Source organism: Podarcis cretensis (assembly GCF_951804945.1).
Source record: "Podarcis cretensis genome assembly, chromosome: 2".
NCBI lineage: Eukaryota > Metazoa > Chordata > Lepidosauria > Squamata > Lacertidae > Podarcis > Podarcis cretensis.
Genome location: NC_137171.1, coordinates 82,880,737 through 82,896,358, shown reverse-complemented (window position 1 = coordinate 82,896,358; position 15,622 = coordinate 82,880,737). Strand labels below are relative to the sequence as shown.

At 42.7% G+C, this 15,622-nt stretch overlaps 1 protein-coding gene across 2 annotated transcripts in view; it reads right to left on the bottom strand.

Moving 5' to 3' along the window:
* Positions 1-15,622, bottom strand: part of CACNA2D3 (calcium voltage-gated channel auxiliary subunit alpha2delta 3) — a 494,630-nt gene that overhangs the window by 220,364 nt on the left and 258,644 nt on the right. The gene's annotated exons all lie outside the window — the stretch shown is intronic.

Below are 15,622 nucleotides of genomic sequence, written 5' to 3'. Positions count from 1 at the left end.
TGAGCCCGGCTTCGGCTGGGGAGGGCGGGATATAAATAAAATTTATTATTATTATTATTATTATTATTATTATTATTACACGTGCTGGCTATTTGTTTGAATTCCTCGTTGGTGGTTCCCCCCTTTTCCATTTTTTGTACACATCCTTTTTTAATCTTAACTCATTTAAAAGTTCTTTAGATAGCCACCCTGGCTTCTTTAGGCACCTTCCATGTTTCCGTCTCATTGGTATTGCCTGAAGTTGTGCTTTTACTTTCTCCCTCGTAACAAACTCCCAGCCATCATGAACTCCCTTTCCTTTTAGTATTACTGTCCATGGGATCTCACCCAGCACTTCCCTAAGTTTTATGAAGTCGGCTTTCTTAAAGTCAAGAAATTGAGTCCTAGTATGCTTGGCTGCTTCTTTCCGCTGTATAGTAAACTTCAGAAGAGCATGATCACTCGCGCCTAATGATCCTTCCACTTCTACCCCACTAACCAGGTCATCAACATTGGTTAGGACCAGATCTAAAATGGCTGTTCCTCTTGTTGCTTCTTCCACTTTCTCATCTTTGAAAGTAACCAGTGCTTGACTAAATAGGAGTATATTAGCAGAAGCTGCAGAGCACTAACAGAGTATTCCACAGTATTCCTTATCAGTTACTTCCAGCTTCCTAAATATAAATATATATTCCTCTTACCAACAGTCCCTATTTTAGACCTCTATCTTAAATAGGCTGGTACGATCTGCAAAGTGTCCCACTTCGTTTACTTCCCGTTTCCCCCAGGTTTTCAATATGTTAAAAGAGCACATGCCCAATGCACATCCACGCCATCTATACATTCACTTCAGTGTTGACTTTTTCTACTGTGGAAATCTGTCGATTACAGCCTTATCTACAGCGAACCAGAGAAAATCCATTAAAACACTCCTGACTACAAGCTGTGTCAGCTAATCACTCCTCAACTGTTCTGAATGCTCAGTAATGGCGGCTAATTAGCAATGGCCTAACCCTTTATTTTCCACACTACTGTTCTTCAAAGAGGCATGTGCTGAATTCTACACACACACACACACACACACACACAAATCAGGCATGAATGTGAACTTGGGGTTGTGTATCCAAATTCCATATGGTTGGTGAGAACAGGTCTTAAATGTGACAATGCATTTTCTCTCCTGATCTATAATCCTGGAATAGAATCCAGCATTCTGCAATGAACATTAGTGCTGAACCATAATTTGGGAGGGAGGGAGGATGTTTTGCAAAACTTTCCACACTGTATGAAAAGCAACTGTGCACAAATTCTAAAACATACAGGAAACCTCCACAAGTACAGGAGGCTTCCTGCTACAGACCCTTGCCCTCCAACCCATTAAGGGCTATAAAAAGGACGAAGGTGAGGTGCAGGGTTTGCAGCCTTGTGCTTTTCGTCTTTTAAGTTGTTTACATCTGAGGTGTTGTTTTGCAGAGTTGGCCTTGCCATGAGCTAGGCAGAGACAGCTGATTCAGGGTGTCATGAAAGGGCAATAAATTGTTAGTGATTCAATTTATTATTGGCCCTTAAGGGGATTTTCTGCCTTTGGGCCAAAATGACTTGCTATGTACCTTGACTTGGGATGGGGAAGTGGAGGGGGGGGGGACTACACTATTAGCTGCTCTGCTTCAAAGAACAAAATATCTCTCGGTTGCCCTGTTGGTTTTGTACTGAGAATACACACACACACACACACACGCACACACACACAGTATTAAGAAATTCACAGGCAAATCCTGGCAATCTGCTTAAATTTTCCAAAGTTTATGCCAACTTTGGAGGAGGATCTTAGAAGCCTAAGAGACTGCACCATACAAACTTGAGGCAGATGACACCTGGCTTGTGTAGATTTATTGAAGTTGAAATTCTCCACAGCAGCATGTGATCATGGGAAAAGAATGCAAACTTTTTTCCTTGACTTAACATTAATTTTTATAATTACATTTCCTAGGGAAGAAATCTTCTGATTTCAATAATGGGAGGAAAACAAATATAACTAATGTATTTTCCCTAATAGATAACATTTGTGTTCTTGAAGGAACATCTTTGGCTCCAACAGTACTTAGATTTCAGTCTCTGGGGAGTCATTAACTATCTAAAGGCCAAAGGAAAGAGGCAAGGTTAATGTATAACTCAACATATTAATTTGTTCTGTATGTCACTTGGGTTATACAGAGTGTTATTTATTCTTCTAGCATGCAAAATGAAGCTATTAGGATCCAGATGTGTTAAACACACACACACACACACACACCTTTATCTCTAGGATTACTTAATAAAAATACATATAAACAATTTGCACAGGATTAAAAATGTATATACTCAGATAAAAAGAAAGCCACCCTGAATTTTTAAAAAAAGTTCAGAGGCATGGCCCCTCAATTTCTGCACAGGAACCACAGGACAAACAAGACCACCATTGCAGTTCCAGACCTGAAACAAGTGAAAAACTACAGACAAAAAGCAAAAGGCAAATACACCGTGTAATACCAGAAAGACTTAATGTTAAAAAAACTTGTTCTCAGTGCATTTCCTCTAAACATGTTTACTGAGAAGTGGTTCCCATAGAGCTCAGTGGAGCTTTTTTCATGGAAAATGGGTCCAATATTATAAGTTATGTGTAACTTTCCCCAAGTATGTGGGGGGGGGGTTGTGTGTGTGTGTGTGTGTTTTGTTGTTGTTTAGTCGTTTAGTCGTGTCCGACTCTTCGTGACCCCATGGACCAGAGAACGCCAGGCACTCCTGTCCTCCACTGCCCCCCGCAGCTTGGTCAGACTCATGCTGGTAACCTCGAAAACACTATCCAACCATCTCGTCCTCTGTCGCCCCCTTCTCCTTGTGCCCTCCATCTTTCCCAACATCAGGGTCTTCTCCAGGGAGTCTTCTCTTCTCAGTTGGGCTGAAGTAGAGGATAGGTGAGGTTGGGAGGGACAGAGGTTGCTTAAACTTCTAATTTCTGGCCATTTTTATCCTCAAAATTGTCCCAAGATATTTTACAGGACAGATGGAGGTATTTGTTTTGTCCTGCAGAATAAGAAACTATTTAGGGAGGAGATGATTGCAAGGAGAGATGTGTTGTGCAAACCCTTCTCCTGATCATTCCTCTCCTTAAACTCACTGTCTACAAGGCTAATTTAGCTTAAGGTGTGGGGGGGCAGGATGATTACACTCAGGGGTGGTAATATCAGTGCTTTTCCCCCTAAAAAAACGTTTAGGGGTACTCTCATTTTGATTCAAGAAAATCACCATTTTATAGTTCAAATCGGGGGAAATAAAATACAGTAAATGAACAAAAACACAAAGATTCACAAAAGGTTTAGGGGTATGAGAACCCCTGCAAACCCCCCCCCCCAGGGGGGGAGCACTGGGTAATATCTAGTTTGGCCAAGAGTATATTTATGATTGAATTCTATTTCTCCAGTCCACAAGCTCCATTCATTTAATAGCATTTATTATTTCTTCAAAACTTAGCTGCCTCAGGGAACAGTAAGTTTCTTTCAAACAACGATATGAAATGTTTGTTAGAACCCTGAGACTTAAAAATAAAAAAAATATATATTTACAATCTTCTCATTCAGCTTCCATCAGCACCAGCCATCACAGCCAATAGTCAGTGGTGATGTTATGGTACAAAACATCTGGGGAACACCAGATTAACAAGGCTGTCAAAAATCAAATAATAGGTGCATCATATGATTCTTCATTGTCTGCAACACTCAAATTTTATCACGTTGCTCACATTACCCTGAAATTCACACTCAGCTCATAACTGACATTTCAAGCCGATATTCTGCTTATGCATCTGCTCTGGAGTCAAAAAGCCTGCTGGGCAAGTCAGATAGCCACTATTGGTATATGCAGACAACCTGGTTACACTGACCGCTTATGAATGGTCTTTCCCCATTGTCCACTCTTAGTCTTATTTTTACTGCAAGGGGAGGGGAGGGGGAGATGGGAGGGAAAAGGTTCCCATTCTGAATTTGCCCACCATCTCAATTTCTGTTTCCAACTGGGAAATCATACTGTCATTTACCAGCATTAGTCTCTAGTTTTGGATGGCGGGAGAGAAGGATGGGTGGAGAGAGGAGGTCCTAGAGCAGTTTCCTGTGGGACAGCCTCCTGCTGACTGGTATGTGATTGCTGCCATCACTAATGCCAAGAGAATGGCTCATTCCCCCTCCTTTAATTGCAGGGCAAATTCTGAAAATATATTTTGAGTGTAGTGGCATGTGGCCAGCAGGGGGCTAGATGCCCCTGACTTCATGCCCAGTGAAGCAAAGGAACTATACTATCCAAGGTGCAGCTACTTGGATTAAATGCATGACATTAATAGAAGGAGGCTTGGAGACATGTGAATTCATAACAAGTAGAAAGGAGTTACATGGGTAGTAGCATTCATGAATCTGAGGGCATAACAGAAAGGAATAATGCCTTGTTCTCAATTAGACCATCAGTTTATTTAGACCGGGACGCGGGTGGCACTGTGGGTTTTTTTAAAAAAAAATATTATTTATACCCCGCCCATCTGGCTGGGTTTCCCCAGCCACTCTGGGCGGCTTCCAACTGAATATTAAAAACAGTACAGCATCAAACATTAAAAACTAAAGAGGGCTGTCTTTTAAAAGTAAAATAGTTGTTTATTGCCTTGACATCTGCTGGGAGGGTGTTCCACAGGGCAGGCGCCACTACCGAGAAGGCCCTCTGTCTGGTTCCCTGTAACCTTACTTCTCGCAATGAGGGAACCGCCAGAAGGCCCTTGGCACTGGATCTCAGTGTCCGGGCTGAACGATGGGGGTGGAGACGCTCCTTCAGGTATACAGGACCGAGGCTGTTTAGGGCTTTAAAGTTCAACACCAACACTTTGAATTGTGCTCAGAAACGTACTGGGAGCCAATGCAGATCTCTCAGAACCAGTGTTATGTGGTCCCAGCGGCCACTCCCAGTCACCAGTCTAGCTGCCGCATTCTGGATTAATTGCAGTTTCTGGGTCACCTTCAAAGGTAGCCCCACGTAGAGCGTGTTGCAGTAGTCCAAGCGGGAGATAACTAGAGCATGCACCACCAGTGGCGTAGCGTGGGTTGTCAGCACCCGGGGCAAGGCAAGTAATTTGCGCCCCCTAACCCGTGGATTTTAGCAGGGGGTAGAGAGCTGCGAGTGCGAGCACGCCCCCACCCAGATGTTGCGCCCGGTGCGGCCGGCCCCCCCTGCACCCCCCACGCTACGCCACTGTGCACCACTCTGGTAAGACAGTCCGCGGGCAGGTAGGGTCTTAGCCTGCGTACCAGGTGGAGCTGGTAGACAGCTGCCCTGGACACAGATTTGACCTGTGCCTCCATGGACAGCTGTGAGTCCAAAATGACTCCCAGGCTGCGCACCTGGTCCTTCAGGGGCACAGTTACCCCATTCAGGACCAGGGAATCCCCCACACCCACCCGCCCCCTATCCCCCCAAAACAGTACTTCTGTCTTGTCAGGATTCAACCACAGAGCCTCGAACTTGCCGATCAGAAGGTCAGCGATTCGAATCCCCGCGACAGGGTGAGCTCCAGTTGCTCGGTCCCTGCTCCTGCCAATCTAGCAGTCCGAAAGCATGTCAAAATGCAAGTAGATAAATAGGTACCGCTCCAGCAGGAAGGTAAACGGCATTTCCATGCACTGCTTTGGTTCGCCAGAAGCGGCTTAGTCATGCTGGCCACATGACCTGGAAGCTGTACGCCGGCTCCCTCGGCCAATAAAGAGAAATGAGCACCACAACCCCAGAGTCGGTCACGACTGGACCTAATGGTCAGGGGCCCCTTTACCTTTACCTTTATTTAGACCAATATCATCTACTTAGACTGCCACCAGCTATTTATGCTTCCAGGCAGCTACTTCTTGAGATGCTTTTATACCTGGAGATGGCAGGGGCTAAACACCAGAGACCTTCTATATATTCTATATATTCTTCTAACATTTACTCTACCACTGAGATATGATTTATGTGACCAGGTTTTAACAATCTGAGAAGAGAGATATGTGGGATGTAACAGGAGGAAATGGAACAACCCCCTTTCACTGCAGCCCCCAGGGGGTTGGCTCAGGAGTGGAGAACCTGCAGATGTTCTCGGACTCCAACTCCCATCAGTCCCAGGCAACATGACCAATGGTCAGGGATCATGGAGATTGGAGTCCAAGAGTATCTGTAAGGCCACAGGTTCCCCACCCCTGGTTTGAAAGGTCTTCCTGGGCCTCTGGAGAAGCTTTTTGGAAAGGGGGTACAGCAGGCTGCAGAGAGAAGGGCAAGATGGGATTGCATGAGCTGGATTCTGCTTGAGCAAAGTTGGATTCAGTGCCATTTCATTAAATAATATATGGTAGCTGCAAGCTGTTTCAAAAGTCAGCCAAAATGAACCTAACACTGCTACTACTACAGTAGTACCTCCACTTACATAACCCTCTGGTTACGTAAACTTCTGGATACATATGCAGCAAACCCAGAAGTACTTTACTGGGTTTTGCCAGCGCACATGCGCAGAAGCGGTCCTCCAGTTGCGAAAACCTCGGGATCTGGCCGGACCTCCAGAACGGATCCCATCCACAACCAGAGGTATCACTGTACTACTACTACTAATAATGATAATTTTATTATTTGTACCCAGTGCTTTTTTCTGGAAAAAAATGTTTAGGGGTACTCTCATTTTCCTACTCATATTGAAATATTGTCCCTCAATGAGGCCAAACTTGTTTAGGGGTATGCGTACCCCTGCGTACCCCCCAGGGGAAAAAAGCACTGTTTGTACCTCACCCATCTGACTGGGTTGCCCCACCCACTCTGGGTGGCTTCTAGCATATACAAAAACAGACTAAGTATATGTTATTCTTCCTGCATAGCAAATACACACACACACACACACACACACACACACACACACACACACACCTAACCATGATGACACCAAGTGCAAGAAACAAAACACTATTCACAATGGCATATTATTATTATTATTATTATTATTATTATTATTATTATCCTAGAACTAACTTTGCTAGTTTCACTCCAGCAAATTCCCTTCATTGTGCCCCACTGTGAGAGCTTCTGCTGAGACTGTGATGCTACTTGGATTTGATTCAAACCTCTTGGGCAGCCCAAAACAGATGTCACACAGAACTCTTTGCTGCTAATGGCTTGCTCTCCGCTGACACAAATGAAATCCCTGTGGAATTCACTTAACGCTGCACACATTGGATCGTGGTTTTGATTGTTACTTTTCTGCCATGTTGTTTTACTTAATGTAGCTAGTCATCTGGGGGAACAACTCCTGTAGGGAATAATAATTTGCTTCTAGAAGTAGTAACTCCAAAGTTTTGTTTTCAGATAAACATGTTTTAGTCCATTACAGCAGTCATTCCCTTGATTGAACATTGTGAGAGAATAAGGTGAGTGGTGTGAAAAATACATTAAATAAATTATGTATGGCTTCTGTGCATCCCCGAGGATCTACCCATGGAGAAAGCTCCTCACTGTAGCTCTCCTTGAGCCATTGGTCATGTACAGTGAATGCTGCCTAATACAGGAGAGTGCATTCGCACATAAAGCAAAGCTGTTCCGCTTAGTTTAAGGCTGGGCAAAATGTTCCCCTGTGTCATTTCCCCATTTGCTATGAAATGGGAATCCACTTCAGTAATTTGAGGAACATGGGTATCAGCAGAAAATGGATGGATTTTGATCCCATAAGTCTCTGCATAAGTGCTTGATGTATCATTTCACTTGGTTTGAAATGAACTCTGTAGATACTTTAGCCCTTCACATCACCATTGCTTCTTCCCTTCTCTGTCTCTGGGACAAGCTCAGTGAGATAATTGGGGAAATATATTTTAAAGAATGGCTAGTTTCTTAAGAAACTGGAAAATATTGTTTAATATTTTCAAGTAAATAAAGTTTTTAAAAGAGCTTTCTCTCAAGTAATTTGATTCATATTTAACGCCCATGCAATGCCTGTCAGGACCAGCATGAAATACAGGTGTTTGTTCTTTATGGGTAATTTCACACATTCTGGTTAACATAAGCAAATCTGTGTTTATTTAGCTGCTGGGGTGTGAAAACTGTAAACAGCACACAACAGATGATTTGAGGGGCATAGGCAAATGTTACTGGAGCTATTCAAATTCTGTTGGATTGGCAGATGTGTTTTAGATTTCCTATAATTTCCCATTCTGATGAACGGGGGTGATGGGGACATTGGCCTCCATACACAAAAAAGGTGGTTCCACTAACAGACATTTCTTCACACTCAAAAAAATGCACCTTGGAATGGAACACATGTGGAATTCCAAAACAGTAACAGCAAGTCCAGCAGAACGTTGATGAGCTCTGCTAAATTCTATTCCACCCCAATTAATTACACCCCAATCCCACAAAAGCATGGAAAAAAGAAAGGGTGATTATCATCTCTTTCATCACTGACCCCCTCCTAATTTGGGCCAAGCTTCCAGCCTTTTCAGAGTTTGGTCTAGCTCCAGTTCAGATCTATTTAACTAAGCTGGAAAATTCCATCTATGTGCTAAATTTTACCCTTTGGCATTATACCTTTTGGTATAATGACCATTATGCCACCGACTGTGTTATTAAGAGCTATCCAGAAGTCAAACAAGATCAAGCTTTCAATATAAACTCCCATTCTTCCTTGCCAGAAGTACTGCATTTTAGGTGGATTTGTGAAATCAGTTCACCCTGTTTTCATTTCATGAAAAGCGGTTAAGCAGGATTCCACCACTGCAGGTGCATAATTTGTGGCAAGACAGCTTATGTCTGGAGCACAAATCAACTGCAATTAAAGTTTAAATACTTTGTGCTGAAGCACAGACCGCATTTGCTCATTGTCTGGTGCTAATGCAAACATGCATACATTTAGGGATATGACTTCACATATAACAGTTAAGCCTTTTCACTCAGCACTTTTTAGCCACCCTCATAATATTTACGGATCACTCTTTTTAGATCTCTTGGTTGGATGCTGTAGCTCAGCTGCCAGCCAAAAGGACCACATCTTGGCAGTATTCATAATGTTTCAACTACTGAGCTGACATTTAGTTTTTTGAGGAGGGAAATAGGTGTTTGTAAGCCCATTTACTGGTACGTAAAAAGCCTTTTCACATTTTCCAAGGTCTGAAATGGCTGGGAGCTATTTGATACATGAGGAGAAGTTAACAGTTATTATGTCTTTCCTAGATGACTTGACTGACTGAAAGTAAAAAATGTTTCCTCCTGGAAGATGGGAGGCATTTCCTATCCACTATTTGCAGTCATTCTGCTTGTTGATTTTGAGTTCCAAAATGCACACAACTATGATGGGACTTGTTAAATGCAAATTCTAAATCACTGTATACTTACTCACCAAGTGAGTAAGAAATTGTCTTCTAATATACAAGCCCTAGTTCTGGCATATATTCGTATTAGTACCTTTCACATGGTAGGGACCAGGACTGTATAAGACTATGGTGTGCATTGTATACCAAGCAGTTCTTATTCACCCAATACGCATTATCTGTCCTTCACTCAAAAGCAATGCAAGAAATAATGCATATCAAGTGAACGCCATACTCTCCTCTCAATCCCTCCACATCCATCCTTAGTCTCTCACTCTAGATGCCAGAAAAGAGACTAAGACAAGGAGAGAGGGATGCAAGCAGAGGCAGGGAGGGAGGGAAAGAGAAAGAGAGAAAGAGATGTCCCTGCTTCATCCCCTGAAGTTACCCACTACTACGTAAGTTTGGTATAACAGAAGAAGCAGGATGTGGGAGAGAGTTGGTTGAGAGATGAAGAGTGCCTCTTTCTCCCCCTTGATTTTCTCGCAAATGCTTGAAAATACTCCTCCGTTTCTAGTTTCTGTGGACTCAGTCACCATTTCAAGGCCAGGGCCATCAAGCCAATATAAATAACACACATCTTGTCTGTCAGGCAGCGGTGGACCAGAATGAGACAAATGCACCACATGGACTGGAAACTTTCCCAAGCACTGCGGATAAGCCATCAGGAGAAAGCTAAGAAAACACAGGGCCTTGTCTGCTCCATAGAGCTCAAGCATCTGCTCCGAGTGGAGCCCTGCCTGCTTCAAGAGCAGATGAGGACACAGGGGACGGTCCAGGAAACAGGCCATGGCCACTACTTCAATGGGTCCATGGATCAAAGGAAGCCTTACTCACTAACCCACACCATGATTATTGGGGGGGAGGGGGGGACTGTCCCAGCATTTCCAAGAACAAGCAAGACAGGCCATCTGAGGAGCAAACTTATTTATATATTTATGACACATATATCCTGCTTCCCAGCCGCCGCCACCACCCTGGAAACAGTTTACAATAAAATACACACAAATTATTATTATTATTCCAATGAAAGGATTAAGGTTGTTGTGTTGTTGGGCCTTTGAGAGTCCAGGCTGTTGATTTTGTGCTCCCTGCTGCTTTTTAAGGCCTGCGGTTGATTGATTATTTGTGCTGCTTGGTTCTCTGTCATTTTTAGGCTTTCGTGTTTTTATTGTGGTTAGATTTTTTTTTGGGTTACCTTGCTTTTTATGGAAAGGCAGCATGTAAATGTTAATTAAAAAAAATAAAAATAAACCCTAAGACAGTCAAGTTATAAGAAAGCTCCCTAAAAAGAAAGGACTTACTCAGCTTCCTGAACACAGGGAGATAGGTAGATGGGTCAGCCAGCAATATGTTTTGAAGTGGGGACCCTAAAACAGACAAAGGTCCTCCGCCTCATTGCAACACCTTCAGTAGATGAAGGCATCTGTAGCAGGTATTATGTTACAGATCTGAAGCTTCAAGTCTGAATATATGGGGAGACATGTGCATTATGTTTTTCCTAGCCTCCTTCAAAATAGTTATGTTGTGATATGTTGTGATACCACCCAACTGCCATGGCTGTGGTGCAAAAACTGATCTCTGAACCTGAAAGGCAGAATTTTACATGGAGCCTACATATTACCTGTATCCTCATAAACTGGAAGACACTCTCCTAACTCGAGCTATCATTCCAATGTTTCAATGGTCATGGAATGTATTATGTTATGTTTTGAATTTCCTTCTCCCCTTAAAACTGGGTGTCGGGCTTATGTTGGTATTTGAACTTGAATCATAGGGTTATTAAATTTATATACTGTACTGCCTTTCATCTAAAGATCACAGGGTAGTTTACAATATGAAAACACAGACATAGATTGGCTACTTATCCAAAGGCCCAGGAGAAGAAGAATGTTTTCCCTTGGTGCCTAAAGATATATAGCGAAGACACATGTGAGCCTCCCTGCGAAGAGCCTTCCATAAGTGGGGAGCCATCGCATAGAAAGCCCATTCTTGTGTTGCTGCCCTCTGGGCCTCTCTCAGAAGAGGAACACAATGAAGGACCTCTGCTAACGATCGCAGGGTCCAGGTCAGTTCATATGGGGAGAAGCTGTCCTTGGTATTGTCATCCTGAGCAGCTTAAGGCTTTATAAGCCAAAGTCAGCATTTTAAATTGGGCCCCGAAACTAACTGGCAGCCAGTGCAATCAGGCCAAGATTGGTATTATATGCTGTCTTTCCCCAGGGAGCAACCTGGCCCCTGAATTCTGCACCAGCTGAAGTCTCTGAAGTGTATCCAGAGGCAGCCCCACGTATAATGCTTTGCAGTAATCTAACGTAGAGGTTGCCAGGGCATAGATGACAGAAGTTAGGCTATCCCTGTCCAGATAGGGGTGCAGCTGGACCACCAGCCAAAGCTGATGGAAGGCACACCCTGAAGCCACCTGAGTCTCAAACAATAGCAATGCTTCCAGAAATAATCCGAAGCTGCATATTTAGTGTGTAATCATTCAGTTCAACATTCACTCAATAGCTCAATTTTTTACAGACAGGGAAACAAACTAAAGTACAAATGAAATCCAAACAGGCAAACTAAACCAAATGTCTCCCATTGATCAGCCAATAATGGCATGATTGATTGGAAATGTGGCTGTTTTCACCTTGCTCATATGAACTTCTAGCTGGTTCACAGTAACACATGGTGGCATGGCTTCAGTTTCTTTTTATTACTGTTGCCAAACCATACTTTTGTCATACATTTAATTCATTCAAGAATGTATGACTAATAAAAAAAAGTTGTAATGCATCCAGATTGACAATAATGGAGGATTAAAATACTTGAGAGCAAGTAAACCATTAATGCTAAAAGTATTTTCTCTCTGCCACAACAGCTGGTCTGCAGCACTGTCTTTCTTTTCACATTATACTTTCCCATCACTATTAACAAATCTTTTCAGAGTCACTGACAGCCCCACCTTATTCACATCTACTCAGAAGCAATGCTTTTTCTGGTGGTACTCACAGCTAAGAAGTACCATCACCTCTTTTTTTGCTGCTCAAGATCTGAGTATCAGAACCTCACTTTTTTATCCAAGAGCGAGCCTTACTGAACTCAAATAAATTACTGACTCCCAAATAAGCATGCATAGTGGGGATGTGCAGAAGAGCCATAGCAATCTGAAATCTAGAACCAAGGCAGGGCTCCTTGACACAGATCTGGGCTCCTTCTGTTTTCATTTCTGTATTTTCCTACTATCTGAGGGCCAGCCCATGCAAGATGGCAAGCATGGGACTGCTACTGAAAATGGCTTCTTGTGTCACATTTTTTAGTTTAAGGATTTGTAACTCCATCAAAAACAAGCAAAATTATGGATTGAAACATTCCTCTCCTTCATGCACACATAGTGCATTTTTGTATCATGAGCCTAGTTACTCTATAGTGACAGATATAAAATCTTGTACCTGTATGACCACTGTTTAATTAACCAGAACAAGAGGAGCTGCAGCTCAAACATAACTTCGGATGGCCTTAAATACAACCCTAAATAGTAAGATGCTCACTGTGGTTAATCAGGACCAGAGTACACACCCATGGTCTGCAGTGGACTTGTATGTGGCAAACATCCAGCTCACATTAATTGTCACATATTCTGACATCAAATCAAACACACTGCTTTTGAGTGGAGACAGTTCAGACATTCAGCAAAGAACACTCAGTAATTAAGTAACAAGAGGTTGTGAACATACGTTTGAAAAAACGTAAGTGCCTTAGCAGGGAAGGGCTCTAGACCAGTGATAGAGCACAAATCACATTCAGAAGGTCCTGCGTTCAATCCTTCACATCTTCCAGTACATCCTAGAAAAGACTCCTGCCGGAAATTGTGGAGGACCACTCCCAGTCAATGTAGACAATACTGACCCATACATATGGCTCCAAGCGAAGTTTCGTGATATAGTGCTATGTTAACCAGTGTGGCAATAGCATATTCAACTGCACTCCATTAATCAACATTATTTTACAAGTTCTAGAGTGAACACCTAGCACTGAAATCCATTGATTCCTTCCTACATCCATTTTAGAGTACATTTTTTTTCTAGCACTGAGGCTGAACTAAGTATCAGGTAAGAAAACTTAGCGAGAGGTAACTTGTCCATGAGTATCAGACTGTACCTAATGCCTACGTAAAGTTTAATTAACCAGCACTTAATGTTAAGTAAATTGTCAACAAAGCAACATGTGAGCAGCAATTACTGTAATAATACAATAAGATTCCCATAAACAGAAGTGTGCCGTGACAATACTTAGCAGTGAATTTGCATATTCATACTCAGCTGAACTGGAACTGCTGGGGCATTCCTCTCCCCCCCCCCCCCACCCCAACTGACATGAAATGCAAGGATACATTCTTAGCATTTCCATGAGTTTGTTTTGTTTCTGCAAGGGGGTGGCATTAGACAGCTTTCTGTTTCTGCCAGCTAAGGAAGCTTTTGACGCAGTAGCACACAGTCCGGGGGGAGGGGCGGGTTACCTGACAGCATGGCTAATAAATGTGATTATGATAAAAGCCCCTAAACGGCTTCATTCTTCACTGTCACTCACAGCCCAACCTACTATCGCTCACTCCTGCTCCACAATATGACCTTTGTCATGCTTGAGAAAACAGCTCCCCACTGCTGTTTGACTCTTACTGAGTGACCAGATGGGGCAGTTTTGCTTCATTATTTGTGCCTGCGAAGTGGAAACGCCAACAGAAAGATTCATTACTGTCAAGACCGTCACTGCAAAGCTCCCCTGATTTATTAGGGCATAATTGCTGTACTGGATGTAATGAGACATAAATGTTCTGCAAGGCCTATGAACTCAAGAAGGAAATACAGTGCCATCAAGAGGCTACAGCATGCCTAATTTATTAAAAGGTTGCAACAGTGCGGTGGGGCATGGGGATAGACTAGCAGTACCAACTAATGCATTTGTGTTTCCTTAACTTTCCAGATTGCAACGGTAAAAATTATTGAACATTAGTATCTTGGTAGAAAAGTGATGCAATTAACCTTGTTAAAAAAGAATCATTGATCTGTTGATATTCCCTAGATGGGATGTTCAATAAAAAGTTACAATTGTTTGTACATATGTATAAAAGACATGTGGGTGGTGCTGTGGGTTAAACCACAGAGCCTAGGACTTGCTGATCACAAGGTCGGTAGTTCGAATCCCCACAACGGGGTGAGCTCCCGTTGCTCGGTCCCTGCTCCTGCCAACCTAGCAGATTGAAAGCATGTCAAAGTGCAAGTAGATAAATAGGTACCATTCCAGGGGGAAGGTAAACGGCGTTTCTGTGCGCTGCTCTGGTTCACCGGAAGTGGCTTAGTCATGCTGGCCACATGACTCGGAAGCTGTACACCAGCTCCCTCAGCCAATAAAGCGAGATGAGCACCACAACTCCAGAGTCATCCATGACTGGAACTAATGGTCAGGGGTCCCTTTACCTTTAGTTTTATGTGTGAGTATGGAAAGATTTATACAAACTTCTGTTTCTCTGACTCTGCAGATCTTAGCAACTAAAGATGAATCCACGTCTGCTGTTCTGAAAATGAAAGTCATACAGAGTCTATGCAGAGTTCAGTGTGCACTGAAACAAAACCATGCAGGATTAATGTTCCACTGCAAGGATCCTCAATAGGGATGGTGAGTGATAAAGTTGATCCTACATGGCTTTCACAGGCTTTAGTCATTTAGTACCACATGCATACCAGATTGTGTGAATGTTGATTTCACATGAACCTTGCCATTGTTTCAGTGCCAGGCAAAAAAAGACACTTTTGTTTTCCCAGGAATTTTGACAACACCAATGATACAACCATATTGTAAAATCTGTTTCTAATATGTTTATGTGATTTTATTATTGTATTTTTTACTTGACTGCAAATCATTTTGGGACTTTTCTTTTAGTGGGAAACTATCCATAAATTCAACTGAACCCTAACCCTAACATGAACATTTCAGAATGGACTATCTACCTATGCGCTAGCATGGACACAAATTTTTAAAACATTTGCACCAGTGTGAAAGACCATTCCCTATTGATTTTTGCACATGGAACTGGCATTCACATAACCTCTTCTGCAAATGACACTGTCTATAAAAGTCATCTGCTAAGCTGTGGCTGCCATACACAGAAAATCCCTGAGACAGCATAGTAGCATAGTAACTTAGGCACATATTCAAAGAATCACACAAAAGCTTCAGTAGCAAACCATTCACCGACCCATACTCTTAGTATG